This window comes from Eleutherodactylus coqui, unplaced genomic scaffold, assembly GCF_035609145.1.
Source record: "Eleutherodactylus coqui strain aEleCoq1 unplaced genomic scaffold, aEleCoq1.hap1 HAP1_SCAFFOLD_248, whole genome shotgun sequence".
Classification (NCBI taxonomy): domain Eukaryota; kingdom Metazoa; phylum Chordata; class Amphibia; order Anura; family Eleutherodactylidae; genus Eleutherodactylus; species Eleutherodactylus coqui.
The window spans coordinates 41,164-57,947 of NW_027102508.1; the positions used below are offsets into that span (position 1 = coordinate 41,164).

The window sequence follows — 16,784 nt, forward strand, 5'->3', positions numbered from 1 at the left end:
GTTAACGATATAGATGGCCACTGGAGCCCTAGGCTTTATACACACACGGTGGGCTGCATACAGATATAGTATTGGGGGTCGTGAAAACACATATGGCTGCCTACTAAGGGATTTTCCTCTTAGGGAATAAGTCGTCATGGTCTCCAAGGTTTCAAAACATGATTATTGTGTAGAGATGTAGTAGAGCCAAGCGAGTTATCAATATTAAGGCTATGGTTACACGGCAGCATGGGTCACATGACCAAAGATCTTTGTGTAACCCTTCCACTTCAGTCTCTCATTAGTGCCAATGCGGTTGCAGCACATGTCACAAATTCTTGCCACCTGCAGCTCGCAAAACAATAGACACCAAGACTGGAACTTTTGTCGATCTGCGGCTCGCAGCAACTTGCCACCCGTGCCGCCACGTGGCCCTAGCCTTAATCGCACAACACGTTGGTGTGTTCAGTGAATTCAGCTCTGCTCCTTCAATGCGTTTCCTGGAGGCGGGGAATTTCCAATCCCCAGCCAGAAGACTTGCCTGAAGACAAGTGTCGGGGATCGGGGAGAAGATGCAGTGGAGCTGACAGCGCTTCTTAGGTGATGTAAGTGTTTTTGTTTTCTGCAGCTAGGGCTTAGTTTAGGGCTCTTCCAATAGGATTTCCTACTGTAAAAGGTTCATCACACCGCACATTTTCATACGATGCAACAGAGAGGAAGGCTCCTTAGGAAAACATGGGCTGCAAAACATCACAAGTTGCGGGCATTTCGCGAAGCCCGCAAGGTTCTTGACTCGCAATGTCGCATGCTACAAAACATCAAAAATGCGAAGAAACCCAAAGGAAAGAGATCAGAGGTGGGCAGGAAATATAATGTCACTCGCAGTCACCAATAACATGGTGGATCAGCCATCTGCAGCCGGCGGCTCTCCTGCTGTTCTTTAACCGCAGTGTGATGGGAGTTACATATCACAGTCCACTTTATGTAGTAGTACAAGTACATTGTTAGGGTTTTATATCATTGAAGCTTAATTTATATAAAACCCTAACAATATACTTGTACTACTACATAAAGTGGTCTGTGATATGTAACTCCCATCACACTGCGGTTACAGAACAGCGGGAGAGCCGCCGGCTGCAGATGGCTGATCCACCATTGTGTAACGAAAGTTCTACAATTTGTTTACTAACTCATTGTGTCAGATCATCGTTTTGCTGTCAGTAAAGGGGAACATTCTTCTTTACATCCAGTTCGGAAGGGGTAACATCACTCCTTAGGTAGAGAGCACCAAAAAGGTGAGTGAGGAGATGCATAAGGCCATCCATGCTCCTCTGGGCAATATGTACATAAGGAAGATGGAACAATACCTCTGCAGCGTCACCTATTGGATGGCAGCATTCCTTCAAATCAATGCTTAACCCTTTATATAACTATATATTACGGGTCAAGCATTCATTTAAAAGAATGCTGCCATCCAATAGGTGGCGCTGCAGAGGTATTGTTTCATCTTTCTTCTTTACATCCAAAGACTAAAAGCATGTACAAACGTAATACTTTCCACAGCTGTGTATCCAGTCTACTCAATCCTCTGTGTCCTAAATGTCAGTATCAATCTATCTTCTGTGCTGACAGTTTGCTACAATGTATCATCTTGGGGTCCAGACTTGGATTGCAGAGGATTGTATAGACTGAATTTAACTGTAGCAAAGCCTCAACTGTAGGAAATGTTGCGTTTGCACGGGTTTCAGCCTCTGGTTTCCAATCATTTATACCAATAACGTAGTGCAATTTACTTAAAGGGGTTGTCCATGTGTAAACTATTGCTGTCCTATCCTTGAGCTAGGCCACCAGTAGTAGATTGATGGGGCTCCAACTGATCAGCTATTCAGCGGCCGATGCTCACCTGCTCTCATATGACTTCTGCAGGAAGCAGACAGCTCTGTTCCCACTGCAGTGGGGAGGTTTGGTATTTAAGGCTATTCATTTCAATGGGAACTTAGCCTGCAATATGAGGCCGGGCCACTGCTGTGGAAACAGAGCTGTCTGCTTCTTGTAGAGATTAGCTAGTGTACAAGCATATCGTCCCAGCAAACAGCAGATTGGTGGGGGTCTGGGCAGCAGACCCCACTAATCTACTATTGATTGTCTATCTTAAGGACAGGTCATCAGTGGTTTTTACAACTGGACAACCCCTTTGTCTTCTCTTCTATTTCTACAGATTGAGGCCAGAAAAGAACAAATTTCATAAACAAAGAAGGCGCTGAAAGAAGCTGCGGGAAATGACCTGGAGAAGCTGGTGTAGTATGTAGGATGCCCTAATTGTCATCATAATAGGGTTACGATTGTGGTGTGCACCATGTAAATGAGCGTGCAGCTATTTCTAATGGAATTTTTCCTTCCAGATCCCCCTATGTATTAATCCTTAGGATTCCGTATATCAGCTACCATTATGATCAGTTCATACGAGCTGTAATGACGACATGTGATGCTGGGAGGAAAATTCATCAAAACTGGTGCAGGTGAAAACTTTGACTGTGGGGATCCAACCACTGGGACCTCCACTGATCTCAAGAACTGGGGTCCTTATGGTCCCACCACAGCAGAGATCTTGCATGTCTACTACCAATTCATTTAAATGACAGCACTGGAGATTGCTCGGCGTTTATACAATTTCAGCATTGTCATTGAATGAATAGAATGGTGCTGCACATGCGCAATCTCCTCTCCATTCATGTAGGGATTTTCAGAAACTCTATTTTCGGGCTGGGTGGGAGTCCAAGCGGTTGGACCACCACTGCAGTTATAAGGTTATTCCCTATCCAGGAGACGCGGGATAACTTTAGGTCTTGATACAATTCCTTTAAACGAAGGACTTAGATTCCTCCTTTCTACTGGAATCCATTACTGGGTTGGCCTCAAAGAACTGCAGTTGAGTTATTCCAAAAAGCGCTGTTGGCAAACCACCCTCAGTGTAAGGCCAGACGTAGAATACGCATTTACTGCTGCTGAATTGTGTGCGGTAAATCTGCGGTGTGTCACAGTACAAGCAATGTAGATGGGACTTCACAAAATCTTGGCACTACTTAGTGCAGATTTTGCCACTGCGGAAAATCAGTGTCAGATCCGTAATGTACGGCTTTACCCTAACAGTCACTTGGAGAAATCTTTCTATGGATGCGGCACCTGATGACTTCCTTTCATCTTAGACTTCTGGAAAGCAAGAAGAAAGTTGTCGTGAGAATGGAAGAGCAGCTGCTGAACTTGGAGGTACAGGAGACTGACAGAGAAGACAAGAAACAGATGGCCTCGTCCTCCAAGCTGAACTATCTGAATCCCCGGATTTCTATGGCTTGGTGAGTTCTTTTATTTCTTGTGGAAAGTTTGCATATTTTTCATGTCTGCAATTCAATTACGTATTGCATGTGTTTATGATGAAGGCTATCGCTGGTCTCACACCTTAGACAGTAGTTGACCAAATGGTTGCCTGGGTGACAGCTATTCCTTCTGACACACACGTAGGAAGTGCTATGTTGAGATCCATCATGCCTGATCGCACTTGCCCTTGTCAGGGTAGAGTTGGGACATCCCCGTACACATGAAATAGTAGTCTGGTCCTGCTAAAATTGATCTTCATATAATATGTATGGGAACATTTTAAAGGGAATCTGTCACCACCTAAAAGCACCATAAACTAAGCTCTACTACTCATAGGGTAGGTTCCGAGGGGCCCAAGAATGATATAATTACCTAGCTCCCTGTTCCCCTGCTGTTCCCCATGGAAGTCGGCACCAGCGGACTCATCTCTACAGCTGTGTGTCCACTTCCATAGAGAGCAATATGTATTTCCTTGCACAGTCTGCAGACATGAGTCTACTTGTGCCACTTCCACATATGATGGCGCAGAAACAAGCCGGGTGAGTTTAAAAACGACACCCCCGGACTCCTCAGAACCTGCCCTGTAAGCTCTATAATTTAGTTTAGTTTGGTTGTCCGGCGCTCATAAGGATAACATAAAAACAGTCCGATAAATGGAAAACTTACTTAGATGGGAGCTCTCATGTCCTTGAGACCTCCCCAAATGGACTGCAGGCCAGGTAAGTTTATCCAAAACAATTGTCATCCAGAAAGGGGGATTTTAATTGACCAAATAGCAATAAATACAGGTAGGTAGACAAATCACTGGGTACAGGTAATAAAACAGACGATGCAACGTGGTTCAGGGCGGTATGTGCCCCTTTATCAAGCATACTAAAGAGGGTAACAGGACTTACTTTTATACTAGTTGGTATTTCCTTCATAGGGGAGTGGTGTACTGGCGCTGTTCTCGCGGTACGTCCCACATTGATGATGCCACGCATCATAACATGGTGACGCTGGCATCCGTTACTGCTAGCCTTATATGAACGAGGTGTCTCCCCGAGCTCGCTCGCCTGGGTACTGTCGCGGCATGTAGTTGTGATGTAACTATTGATATCAGACATATGGAACATTATCCCGAGTGGGCGCTCTTAGATCACGTCACACGGCGCCTTAGAATGATGCTGCTTTCCAGTGTGCATTCCACTGAACATTGACTGGCGTCCCTGGAGCGTCATGAACTCCAAACGGTGCGTTCCAGCGGCGTGTGTATATCTCTTAGCTATTTAGCCATCCTGAGAGTTAAAACTTGTACTGTTGTTGTTTGTACAGCATTGATAAGTAAAACAATATGTTTAATACCGGTATGGTCCATTCCTGGTCCAATAACTATAACATTGTTAAAATGCTGAGGATTTGTTTACTAACTCATTGTGTCAGATCATCTTTTTGCTGTCAGTATAGGGGAACATTCTTCTTTACATCCAGTTCGGAAGGGGTAACATCACTCCTTAGGTAGAGAGCACCAAAAAGGTGAGTGAGGAGATGCATAAGGCCATCCATCCTCTTCTGGGTAATATGTACATAAGGAAGATGGAACAATATCTCTGCAGCGTCAGCTACTGGATGGCAGCATTCCTTCAAATCAATGCTTAACCCTTTATATAACTATATATTACGGGTCAAGCATTCATTTAAAAGAATGCTGCCATCCAATAGGTGGCGCTGCAGAGGTATTGTTTCATCTTTCTTCTTTACATCCAAAGACTAAAAGCATGTACAAACGTAATACTTTCCACAGCTGTGTATCCAGTCTACTCAATCCTCTGTGTCCTAAATGTCAGTATCAATCTATCTTCTGTGCTGACAGTTTGCTACAATGTATCATCTTGGGGTCCAGACTTGGATTGCAGAGGATTGTATAGACTGAATTTAACTGTAGCAAAGCCTCAACTGTAGGAAATGTTGCGTTTGCACGGGTTTCAGCCTCTGGTTTCCAATCATTTATACCAATAACGTAGTGCAATTTACTTAAAGGGGTTGTCCATGTGTAAACTATTGCTGTCCTATCCTTGAGCTAGGCCACCAGTAGTAGATTGATGGGGCTCCAACTGATCAGCTATTCAGCGGCCGATGCTCACCTGCTCTCATATGACTTCTGCAGGAAGCAGACAGCTCTGTTCCCACTGCAGTGGGGAGGTTTGGTATTTAAGGCTATTCATTTCAATGGGAACTTAGCCTGCAATATGAGGCCGGGCCACTGCTGTGGAAACAGAGCTGTCTGCTTCTTGTAGAGATTAGCTAGTGTACAAGCATATCGTCCCAGCAAACAGCAGATTGGTGGGGGTCTGGGCAGCAGACCCCACTAATCTACTATTGATTGTCTATCTTAAGGACAGGTCATCAGTGGTTTTTACAACTGGACAACCCCTTTGTCTTCTCTTCTATTTCTACAGATTGAGGCCAGAAAAGAACAAATTTCATAAACAAAGAAGGCGCTGAAAGAAGCTGCGGGAAATGACCTGGAGAAGCTGGTGTAGTATGTAGGATGCCCTAATTGTCATCATAATAGGGTTACGATTGTGGTGTGCACCATGTAAATGAGCGTGCAGCTATTTCTAATGGAATTTTTCCTTCCAGATCCCCCTATGTATTAATCCTTAGGATTCCGTATATCAGCTACCATTATGATCAGTTCATACGAGCTGTAATGACGACATGTGATGCTGGGAGGAAAATTCATCAAAACTGGTGCAGGTGAAAACTTTGACTGTGGGGATCCAACCACTGGGACCTCCACTGATCTCAAGAACTGGGGTCCTTATGGTCCCACCACAGCAGAGATCTTGCATGTCTACTACCAATTCATTTAAATGACAGCACTGGAGATTGCTCGGCGTTTATACAATTTCAGCATTGTCATTGAATGAATAGAATGGTGCTGCACATGCGCAATCTCCTCTCCATTCATGTAGGGATTTTCAGAAACTCTATTTTCGGGCTGGGTGGGAGTCCAAGCGGTTGGACCACCACTGCAGTTATAAGGTTATTCCCTATCCAGGAGACGCGGGATAACTTTAGGTCTTGATACAATTCCTTTAAACGAAGGACTTAGATTCCTCCTTTCTACTGGAATCCATTACTGGGTTGGCCTCAAAGAACTGCAGTTGAGTTATTCCAAAAAGCGCTGTTGGCAAACCACCCTCAGTGTAAGGCCAGACGTAGAATACGCATTTACTGCTGCTGAATTGTGTGCGGTAAATCTGCGGTGTGTCACAGTACAAGCAATGTAGATGGGACTTCACAAAATCTTGGCACTACTTAGTGCAGATTTTGCCACTGCGGAAAATCAGTGTCAGATCCGTAATGTACGGCTTTACCCTAACAGTCACTTGGAGAAATCTTTCTATGGATGCGGCACCTGATGACTTCCTTTCATCTTAGACTTCTGGAAAGCAAGAAGAAAGTTGTCGTGAGAATGGAAGAGCAGCTGCTGAACTTGGAGGTACAGGAGACTGACAGAGAAGACAAGAAACAGATGGCCTCGTCCTCCAAGCTGAACTATCTGAATCCCCGGATTTCTATGGCTTGGTGAGTTCTTTTATTTCTTGTGGAAAGTTTGCATATTTTTCATGTCTGCAATTCAATTACGTATTGCATGTGTTTATGATGAAGGCTATCGCTGGTCTCACACCTTAGACAGTAGTTGACCAAATGGTTGCCTGGGTGACAGCTATTCCTTCTGACACACACGTAGGAAGTGCTATGTTGAGATCCATCATGCCTGATCGCACTTGCCCTTGTCAGGGTAGAGTTGGGACATCCCCGTACACATGAAATAGTAGTCTGGTCCTGCTAAAATTGATCTTCATATAATATGTATGGGAACATTTTAAAGGGAATCTGTCACCACCTAAAAGCACCATAAACTAAGCTCTACTACTCATAGGGTAGGTTCCGAGGGGCCCAAGAATGATATAATTACCTAGCTCCCTGTTCCCCTGCTGTTCCCCATGGAAGTCGGCACCAGCGGACTCATCTCTACAGCTGTGTGTCCACTTCCATAGAGAGCAATATGTATTTCCTTGCACAGTCTGCAGACATGAGTCTACTTGTGCCACTTCCACATATGATGGCGCAGAAACAAGCCGGGTGAGTTTAAAAACGACACCCCCGGACTCCTCAGAACCTGCCCTGTAAGCTCTATAATTTAGTTTAGTTTGGTTGTCCGGCGCTCATAAGGATAACATAAAAACAGTCCGATAAATGGAAAACTTACTTAGATGGGAGCTCTCATGTCCTTGAGACCTCCCCAAATGGACTGCAGGCCAGGTAAGTTTATCCAAAACAATTGTCATCCAGAAAGGGGGATTTTAATTGACCAAATAGCAATAAATACAGGTAGGTAGACAAATCACTGGGTACAGGTAATAAAACAGACGATGCAACGTGGTTCAGGGCGGTATGTGCCCCTTTATCAAGCATACTAAAGAGGGTAACAGGACTTACTTTTATACTAGTTGGTATTTCCTTCATAGGGGAGTGGTGTACTGGCGCTGTTCTCGCGGTACGTCCCACATTGATGATGCCACGCATCATAACATGGTGACGCTGGCATCCGTTACTGCTAGCCTTATATGAACGAGGTGTCTCCCCGAGCTCGCTCGCCTGGGTACTGTCGCGGCATGTAGTTGTGATGTAACTATTGATATCAGACATATGGAACATTATCCCGAGTGGGCGCTCTTAGATCACGTCACACGGCGCCTTAGAATGATGCTGCGTTCCAGCGTGCATTCCACTGAACATTGACTGGCGTCCCTGGAGCGTCATGAACTCCAAACGGTGCGTTCCAGCGGCGTGTGTATATCTCTTAGCTATTTAGCCATCCTGAGAGTTAAAACTTGTACTGTTGTTGTTTGTACAGCATTGATAAGTAAAACAATATGTTTAATACCGGTATGGTCCATTCCTGGTCCAATAACTATAACATTGTTAAAATGCTGAGGATTTGTTTACTAACTCATTGTGTCAGATCATCGTTTTGCTGTCAGTAAAGGGGAACATTCTTCTTTACATCCAGTTCGGAAGGGGTAACATCACTCCTTAGGTAGAGAGCACCAAAAAGGTGAGTGAGGAGATGCATAAGGCCATCCATCCTCTTCTGGGTAATATGTACATAAGGAAGATGGAACAATATCTCTGCAGCGTCAGCTACTGGATGGCAGCATTCCTTCAAATCAATGCTTAACCCTTTATATAACTATATATTACGGGTCAAGCATTCATTTAAAAGAATGCTGCCATCCAATAGGTGGCGCTGCAGAGGTATTGTTTCATCTTTCTTCTTTACATCCAAAGACTAAAAGCATGTACAAACGTAATACTTTCCACAGCTGTGTATCCAGTCTACTCAATCCTCTGTGTCCTAAATGTCAGTATCAATCTATCTTCTGTGCTGACAGTTTGCTACAATGTATCATCTTGGGGTCCAGACTTGGATTGCAGAGGATTGTATAGAGTGAATTTAACTGTAGCAAAGCCTCAACTGTAGGAAATGTTGCGTTTGCACGGGTTTCAGCCTCTGGTTTCCAATCATTTATACCAATAACGTAGTGCAATTTACTTAAAGGGGTTGTCCATGTGTAAACTATTGCTGTCCTATCCTTGAGCTAGGCCACCAGTAGTAGATTGATGGGGCTCCAACTGATCAGCTATTCAGCGGCCGATGCTCACCTGCTCTCATATGACTTCTGCAGGAAGCAGACAGCTCTGTTCCCACTGCAGTGGGGAGGTTTGGTATTTAAGGCTATTCATTTCAATGGGAACTTAGCCTGCAATATGAGGCCGGGCCACTGCTGTGGAAACAGAGCTGTCTGCTTCTTGTAGAGATTAGCTAGTGTACAAGCATATCGTCCCAGCAAACAGCAGATTGGTGGGGGTCCGGGCAGCAGACCCCACTAATCTACTATTGATTGTTTATCTTAAGGACAGGTCATCAGTGGTTTAGAACTGGACAACCCCTTTGTCTTCTCTTCTATTTCTACAGATTGAGGCCAGAAAAGAACAAATTTCATAAACAAAGAAGGCGCTGAAAGAAGCTGCGGGAAATGACCTGGAGAAGCTGGTGTAGTATGTAGGATGCCCTAATTGTCATCATAATAGGGTTACGATTGTGGTGTGCACCATGTAAATGAGCGTGCAGCTATTTCTAATGGAATTTTTCCTTCCAGATCCCCCTGTGTATTAATCCTTAGGATTCCGTATATCAGCTACCATTATGATCAGTTCATACGAGCTGTAATGACGACATGTGATGCTGGGAGGAAAATTCATCAAAACTGGTGCAGGTGAAAACTTTGACTGTGGGGATCCAACCACTGGGACCTCCACTGATCTCAAGAACTGGGGTCCTTATGGTCCCACCACAGCAGAGATCTTGCATGTCTACTACCAATTCATTTAAATGACAGCACTGGAGATTGCTCGGCGTTTATACAATTTCAGCATTGTCATTGAATGAATAGAATGGTGCTGCACATGCGCAATCTCCTCTCCATTCATGTAGGGATTTTCAGAAACTCTATTTTCGGGCTGGGTGGGAGTCTAAGCGGTTGGACCACCACTGCAGTTATAAGGTTATTCCCTATCCAGGAGACGCGGGATAACTTTAGGTCTTGATACAATTCCTTTAAACGAAGGACTTAGATTCCTCCTTTCTACTGGAATCCATTACTGGGTTGGCCTCAAAGAACTGCAGTTGAGTTATTCCAAAAAGCGCTGTTGGCAAACCACCCTCAGTGTAAGGCCAGACGTAGAATACGCATTTACTGCTGCTGAATTGTGTGCGGTAAATCTGCGGTGTGTCACAGTACAAGCAATGTAGATGGGACTTCACAAAATCTTGGCACTACTTAGTGCAGATTTTGCCACTGCGGAAAATCAGTGTCAGATCCGTAATGTACGGCTTTACCCTAACAGTCACTTGGAGAAATCTTTCTATGGATGCGGCACCTGATGACTTCCTTTCATCTTAGACTTCTGGAAAGCAAGAAGAAAGTTGTCGTGAGAATGGAAGAGCAGCTGCTGAACTTGGAGGTACAGGAGACTGACAGAGAAGACAAGAAACAGATGGCCTCGTCCTCCAAGCTGAACTATCTGAATCCCCGGATTTCTATGGCTTGGTGAGTTCTTTTATTTCTTGTGGAAAGTTTGCATATTTTTCATGTCTGCAATTCAATTACGTATTGCATGTGTTTATGACGAAGGCTATCGCTGGTCTCACACCTTAGACAGTAGTTGACCAAATGGTTGCCTGGGTGACAGCTATTCCTTCTGACACACACGTAGGAAGTGCTATGTTGAGATCCATCATGCCTGATCGCACTTGCCCTTGTCAGGGTAGAGTTGGGACATCCCCGTACACATGAAATAGTAGTCTGGTCCTGCTAAAATTGATCTTCATATAATATGTATGGGAACATTTTAAAGGGAATCTGTCACCACCTAAAAGCACCATAAACTAAGCTCTACTACTCATAGGGTAGGTTCCGAGGGGCCCAAGAATGATATAATTACCTAGCTCCCTGTTCCCCTGCTGTTCCCCATGGAAGTCGGCACCAGCGGACTCATCTCTACAGCTGTGTGTCCACTTCCATAGAGAGCAATATGTATTTCCTTGCACAGTCTGCAGACATGAGTCTACTTGTGCCACTTCCACATATGATGGCGCAGAAACAAGCCGGGTGAGTTTAAAAACGACACCCCCGGACTCCTCAGAACCTGCCCTGTAAGCTCTATAATTTAGTTTAGTTTGGTTGTCCGGCGCTCATAAGGATAACATAAAAACAGTCCGATAAATGGAAAACTTACTTAGATGGGAGCTCTCATGTCCTTGAGACCTCCCCAAATGGACTGCAGGCCAGGTAAGTTTATCCAAAACAATTGTCATCCAGAAAGGGGGATTTTAATTGACCAAATAGCAATAAATACAGGTAGGTAGACAAATCACTGGGTACAGGTAATAAAACAGACGATGCAACGTGGTTCAGGGCGGTATGTGCCCCTTTATCAAGCATACTAAAGAGGGTAACAGGACTTACTTTTATACTAGTTGGTATTTCCTTCATAGGGGAGTGGTGTACTGGCGCTGTTCTCGCGGTACGTCCCACATTGATGATGCCACGCATCATAACATGGTGACGCTGGCATCCGTTACTGCTAGCCTTATATGAACGAGGTGTCTCCCCGAGCTCGCTCGCCTGGGTACTGTCGCGGCATGTAGTTGTGATGTAACTATTGATATCAGACATATGGAACATTATCCCGAGTGGGCGCTCTTAGATCACGTCACACGGCGCCTTAGAATGATGCTGCGTTCCAGCGTGCATTCCACTGAACATTGACTGGCGTCCCTGGAGCGTCATGAACTCCAAACGGTGCGTTCCAGCGGCGTGTGTATATCTCTTAGCTATTTAGCCATCCTGAGAGTTAAAACTTGTACTGTTGTTGTTTGTACAGCATTGATAAGTAAAACAATATGTTTAATACCGGTATGGTCCATTCCTGGTCCAATAACTATAACATTGTTAAAATGCTGAGGATTTGTTTACTAACTCATTGTGTCAGATCATCGTTTTGCTGTCAGTAAAGGGGAACATTCTTCTTTACATCCAGTTCGGAAGGGGTAACATCACTCCTTAGGTAGAGAGCACCAAAAAGGTGAGTGAGGAGATGCATAAGGCCATCCATCCTCTTCTGGGTAATATGTACATAAGGAAGATGGAACAATATCTCTGCAGCGTCAGCTACTGGATGGCAGCATTCCTTCAAATCAATGCTTAACCCTTTATATAACTATATATTACGGGTCAAGCATTCATTTAAAAGAATGCTGCCATCCAATAGGTGGCGCTGCAGAGGTATTGTTTCATCTTTCTTCTTTACATCCAAAGACTAAAAGCATGTACAAACGTAATACTTTCCACAGCTGTGTATCCAGTCTACTCAATCCTCTGTGTCCTAAATGTCAGTATCAATCTATCTTCTGTGCTGACAGTTTGCTACAATGTATCATCTTGGGGTCCAGACTTGGATTGCAGAGGATTGTATAGAGTGAATTTAACTGTAGCAAAGCCTCAACTGTAGGAAATGTTGCGTTTGCACGGGTTTCAGCCTCTGGTTTCCAATCATTTATACCAATAACGTAGTGCAATTTACTTAAAGGGGTTGTCCATGTGTAAACTATTGCTGTCCTATCCTTGAGCTAGGCCACCAGTAGTAGATTGATGGGGCTCCAACTGATCAGCTATTCAGCGGCCGATGCTCACCTGCTCTCATATGACTTCTGCAGGAAGCAGACAGCTCTGTTCCCACTGCAGTGGGGAGGTTTGGTATTTAAGGCTATTCATTTCAATGGGAACTTAGCCTGCAATATGAGGCCGGGCCACTGCTGTGGAAACAGAGCTGTCTGCTTCTTGTAGAGATTAGCTAGTGTACAAGCATATCGTCCCAGCAAACAGCAGATTGGTGGGGGTCCGGGCAGCAGACCCCACTAATCTACTATTGATTGTTTATCTTAAGGACAGGTCATCAGTGGTTTAGAACTGGACAACCCCTTTGTCTTCTCTTCTATTTCTACAGATTGAGGCCAGAAAAGAACAAATTTCATAAACAAAGAAGGCGCTGAAAGAAGCTGCGGGAAATGACCTGGAGAAGCTGGTGTAGTATGTAGGATGCCCTAATTGTCATCATAATAGGGTTACGATTGTGGTGTGCACCATGTAAATGAGCGTGCAGCTATTTCTAATGGAATTTTTCCTTCCAGATCCCCCTGTGTATTAATCCTTAGGATTCCGTATATCAGCTACCATTATGATCAGTTCATACGAGCTGTAATGACGACATGTGATGCTGGGAGGAAAATTCATCAAAACTGGTGCAGGTGAAAACTTTGACTGTGGGGATCCAACCACTGGGACCTCCACTGATCTCAAGAACTGGGGTCCTTATGGTCCCACCACAGCAGAGATCTTGCATGTCTACTACCAATTCATTTAAATGACAGCACTGGAGATTGCTCGGCGTTTATACAATTTCAGCATTGTCATTGAATGAATAGAATGGTGCTGCACATGCGCAATCTCCTCTCCATTCATGTAGGGATTTTCAGAAACTCTATTTTCGGGCTGGGTGGGAGTCTAAGCGGTTGGACCACCACTGCAGTTATAAGGTTATTCCCTATCCAGGAGACGCGGGATAACTTTAGGTCTTGATACAATTCCTTTAAACGAAGGACTTAGATTCCTCCTTTCTACTGGAATCCATTACTGGGTTGGCCTCAAAGAACTGCAGTTGAGTTATTCCAAAAAGCGCTGTTGGCAAACCACCCTCAGTGTAAGGCCAGACGTAGAATACGCATTTACTGCTGCTGAATTGTGTGCGGTAAATCTGCGGTGTGTCACAGTACAAGCAATGTAGATGGGACTTCACAAAATCTTGGCACTACTTAGTGCAGATTTTGCCACTGCGGAAAATCAGTGTCAGATCCGTAATGTACGGCTTTACCCTAACAGTCACTTGGAGAAATCTTTCTATGGATGCGGCACCTGATGACTTCCTTTCATCTTAGACTTCTGGAAAGCAAGAAGAAAGTTGTCGTGAGAATGGAAGAGCAGCTGCTGAACTTGGAGGTACAGGAGACTGACAGAGAAGACAAGAAACAGATGGCCTCGTCCTCCAAGCTGAACTATCTGAATCCCCGGATTTCTATGGCTTGGTGAGTTCTTTTATTTCTTGTGGAAAGTTTGCATATTTTTCATGTCTGCAATTCAATTACGTATTGCATGTGTTTATGACGAAGGCTATCGCTGGTCTCACACCTTAGACAGTAGTTGACCAAATGGTTGCCTGGGTGACAGCTATTCCTTCTGACACACACGTAGGAAGTGCTATGTTGAGATCCATCATGCCTGATCGCACTTGCCCTTGTCAGGGTAGAGTTGGGACATCCCCGTACACATGAAATAGTAGTCTGGTCCTGCTAAAATTGATCTTCATATAATATGTATGGGAACATTTTAAAGGGAATCTGTCACCACCTAAAAGCACCATAAACTAAGCTCTACTACTCATAGGGTAGGTTCCGAGGGGCCCAAGAATGATATAATTACCTAGCTCCCTGTTCCCCTGCTGTTCCCCATGGAAGTCGGCACCAGCGGACTCATCTCTACAGCTGTGTGTCCACTTCCATAGAGAGCAATATGTATTTCCTTGCACAGTCTGCAGACATGAGTCTACTTGTGCCACTTCCACATATGATGGCGCAGAAACAAGCCGGGTGAGTTTAAAAACGACACCCCCGGACTCCTCAGAACCTGCCCTGTAAGCTCTATAATTTAGTTTAGTTTGGTTGTCCGGCGCTCATAAGGATAACATAAAAACAGTCCGATAAATGGAAAACTTACTTAGATGGGAGCTCTCATGTCCTTGAGACCTCCCCAAATGGACTGCAGGCCAGGTAAGTTTATCCAAAACAATTGTCATCCAGAAAGGGGGATTTTAATTGACCAAATAGCAATAAATACAGGTAGGTAGACAAATCACTGGGTACAGGTAATAAAACAGACGATGCAACGTGGTTCAGGGCGGTATGTGCCCCTTTATCAAGCATACTAAAGAGGGTAACAGGACTTACTTTTATACTAGTTGGTATTTCCTTCATAGGGGAGTGGTGTACTGGCGCTGTTCTCGCGGTACGTCCCACATTGATGATGCCACGCATCATAACATGGTGACGCTGGCATCCGTTACTGCTAGCCTTATATGAACGAGGTGTCTCCCCGAGCTCGCTCGCCTGGGTACTGTCGCGGCATGTAGTTGTGATGTAACTATTGATATCAGACATATGGAACATTATCCCGAGTGGGCGCTCTTAGATCACGTCACACGGCGCCTTAGAATGATGCTGCGTTCCAGCGTGCATTCCACTGAACATTGACTGGCGTCCCTGGAGCGTCATGAACTCCAAACGGTGCGTTCCAGCGGCGTGTGTATATCTCTTAGCTATTTAGCCATCCTGAGAGTTAAAACTTGTACTGTTGTTGTTTGTACAGCATTGATAAGTAAAACAATATGTTTAATACCGGTATGGTCCATTCCTGGTCCAATAACTATAACATTGTTAAAATGCTGAGGATTTGTTTACTAACTCATTGTGTCAGATCATCGTTTTGCTGTCAGTAAAGGGGAACATTCTTCTTTACATCCAGTTCGGAAGGGGTAACATCACTCCTTAGGTAGAGAGCACCAAAAAGGTGAGTGAGGAGATGCATAAGGCCATCCATCCTCTTCTGGGTAATATGTACATAAGGAAGATGGAACAATATCTCTGCAGCGTCAGCTACTGGATGGCAGCATTCCTTCAAATCAATGCTTAACCCTTTATATAACTATATATTACGGGTCAAGCATTCATTTAAAAGAATGCTGCCATCCAATAGGTGGCGCTGCAGAGGTATTGTTTCATCTTTCTTCTTTACATCCAAAGACTAAAAGCATGTACAAACGTAATACTTTCCACAGCTGTGTATCCAGTCTACTCAATCCTCTGTGTCCTAAATGTCAGTATCAATCTATCTTCTGTGCTGACAGTTTGCTACAATGTATCATCTTGGGGTCCAGACTTGGATTGCAGAGGATTGTATAGACTGAATTTAACTGTAGCAAAGCCTCAACTGTAGGAAATGTTGCGTTTGCACGGGTTTCAGCCTCTGGTTTCCAATCATTTATACCAATAACGTAGTGCAATTTACTTAAAGGGGTTGTCCATGTGTAAACTATTGCTGTCCTATCCTTGAGCTAGGCCACCAGTAGTAGATTGATGGGGCTCCAACTGATCAGCTATTCAGCGGCCGATGCTCACCTGCTCTCATATGACTTCTGCAGGAAGCAGACAGCTCTGTTCCCACTGCAGTGGGGAGGTTTGGTATTTAAGGCTATTCATTTCAATGGGAACTTAGCCTGCAATATGAGGCCGGGCCACTGCTGTGGAAACAGAGCTGTCTGCTTCTTGTAGAGATTAGCTAGTGTACAAGCATATCGTCCCAGCAAACAGCAGATTGGTGGGGGTCCGGGCAGCAGACCCCACTAATCTACTATTGATTGTTTATCTTAAGGACAGGTCATCAGTGGTTTAGAACTGGACAACCCCTTTGTCTTCTCTTCTATTTCTACAGATTGAGGCCAGAAAAGAACAAATTTCATAAACAAAGAAGGCGCTGAAAGAAGCTGCGGGAAATGACCTGGAGAAGCTGGTGTAGTATGTAGGATGCCCTAATTGTCATCATAATAGGGTTACGATTGTGGTGTGCACCATGTAAATGAGCGTGCAGCTATTTCTAATGGAATTTTTCCTTCCAGATCCCCCTGTGTATTAATCCTTAGGATTC

At 44.4% G+C, this 16,784-nt stretch overlaps 1 long non-coding RNA gene across 1 annotated transcript; it reads left to right on the top strand.

Moving 5' to 3' along the window:
- The first annotated feature begins 6,785 nt into the window (after window positions 1-6,785).
- LOC136604189 (uncharacterized) lies at window positions 6,786-9,683 on the top strand. Its single transcript, XR_010789731.1, has 3 exons — window positions 6,786-6,927; window positions 9,386-9,468; window positions 9,570-9,683. It is a non-coding gene; the product is annotated as an uncharacterized lncRNA (long non-coding RNA).
- The last annotated feature ends 7,101 nt before the right edge of the window (window positions 9,684-16,784 follow it).